The sequence below is a fragment of the Apteryx rowi genome, unplaced genomic scaffold, assembly GCF_003343035.1.
Source record: "Apteryx rowi isolate R43461 unplaced genomic scaffold, aptRow1 scaffold_738, whole genome shotgun sequence".
Taxonomy (NCBI): domain Eukaryota; kingdom Metazoa; phylum Chordata; class Aves; order Apterygiformes; family Apterygidae; genus Apteryx; species Apteryx rowi.
The window spans coordinates 39,814-42,017 of record NW_020451025.1 but is presented as its reverse complement, the minus strand read 5'-3'; positions in this window follow the sequence as shown (position 1 = coordinate 42,017).

The following is a 2,204-nucleotide window of genomic DNA, read 5'->3' as shown; positions in this document are numbered from 1 at the left end:
TGCGGGAGGGCCGCGGTGGCGACGTGCCAGCCCGCCCTGGGGAAGAGGGGTGGCGGAGGCCGAGGCGCTGCTGGGGCGGAGACGGGGGTGCGGGCGTCGGTGGTGGGAGATGGGGGAAATGGGGGCTTCGGGGCGATTCTTTGGCGGTTGGCTACGGCTGCTGAGGTGCCGTGTGGCGGCGGCGGCGGCGGTGGAGCCGTGTCGGAGGCGCAGCGTGCGTGACTAGGCGCGCCGCTTCCCGGGGGAATCGATAACCGTGGCGGGAGTTGCTGATTCCGGGACACGCAGCCCGTTTCGCTCTCACGCTAGAGGCGTGAGGATAATGATATGGGTGAGAGTGAGACATCTCTGACAAAGGAAGTTAGGCCCTTTCGGAGCACCCGGTTTAGGATAAGGTGTGTCTTCCTGAGGCCAGGGAGAAGAAAGGATCAATAAGGTCTGTCATATAGTCCTCCATGTTTCTTAACCTAATGATAAGTCTGGAGGAGTTTCTTTTTGTCATGAATAGTTGCTCTGGCCCTAGAGACTCTTAGCCTGACATGAAGTTTTCTCAATGATAGATTTTCAAAAGCCATTTATAAGTCACTGTGAAACTATCATGACTGTGCTCTGCCATTAGGATCTGGGTGAGAGGAAAGTTGGTTTTTAAAGATGTAATATTGCTGTGGTCATGAGGCCCTGGGCAGGGGAAGGCAAGCATTTGGCTTAAGCAACAATCAGTATATTTGCCTTTTTTCCTTCGTTCCATCTGGAGTTAATTCTCAAAAGGTCAGAGATACAATGGACAGAGATTAGAATTTTAGGTTTGTGCTTTTACGTAGTGAATAATAGAATGTTATCCATCGATGAATTAATAAATGTGAGGCAACTATTCTTGCATGTATTTTCAAAATGCTAATTGGATGGTCTTCTTCATGCTTTATCATGATTTCTTCTAGACTCATACTGCCTGAGTCCCAGGGGAAGTGGTAAAGAGATAGTGGGTTTGTGTTGTTTGCCACAGCATTCAGCATACAGAATCCAGGAGTGGATCAGATACTGCCTGTCAGGCCTTAGGCTAGTTGGGTTCTCAAATGTCTGTGCAGTACAAAGTGTCTCTGCTGAAGTGATGAAATTTCTCACCTTTGATTTCAGCATCGCCAAATACAGTAATGTTCAGCAACTTCAGCATCCAGATGGGATGATGAATTCTCTGAATCAACCTCAGGATATTGTCTCAGCTTGTAAAGTTCTTGATCTTTGTTTGGACTAGAACTGAGATTATATATGTGGAAATTAGGTCTATGCTGTGAAGAATCCATTATTTGTCCTTGTCCTGTAAGCTTGGGCATTTATTCCATTATAGCAAAGGACCTATTGATAATACCCTGTTCAAAGTTAATGAAATTCTGTCATAAAACCTTATGGAAATATATAACTTATTCCAGAAATTACTGTCCTGGCAACTTGCTACAGTTTTATGTTATCTTTTTATTTTTCCTTGTCAGTAGGTATTCTCTCATTTTCACCTAAGGGCCTAATGATCACCTCCATTTACATATGAAGTGAAAGTGGTAAGAAAAAACAACTAAATCAAAACTGATGAATTGCACCACAGAAGCTTTCTGGATTAATGTTGCGTCTCCATCAGAGATAAAACAAACTATTCCACCTATAAAGCATGGATAAGTGGATTTTATTGGAGCAAATCTGTCCTAATCAAAGGCAAAACTGACCTAATCAAGACTACGTCCTTTACTGTTTCCCCTCAAAAATTAGGAAGATATTAGAATTACAGTCTGCCATGCAATTTATTTTGCACCTCTCTCCCACCCATTGTAAACTTGCATTAAGACATGCAGGACCATCATAAAAAAAACTGGGAAGTGCTGGGCATAGCAAGTCATAGGCACAGAGGACTTGATATCAGCTGTGCGATGAGTCTGGAGTTAACTGCACATATCATGTAGAGTCTACTATACGTGTGCAGGTCAGCTGCATGTCTTGTGTGTCTGTCTTCAGACCTATTGTGTGTTGCAGCTGCTGTCTAGGTCTCTTCAGGTTGGGGTCGTGGATTTATGTGCCTTAAGACTACATCTCTGGCAAGGCATGTCAAGGACAGCAAGAAGGGCTTCTTCAAATACATCAGCAGCAAGAGGAAGACTAGGGAAAATGTGGGCCCTTTGCTGAATGGGGTGGGTGCCCTGGTGACGAAGGATGCAGAG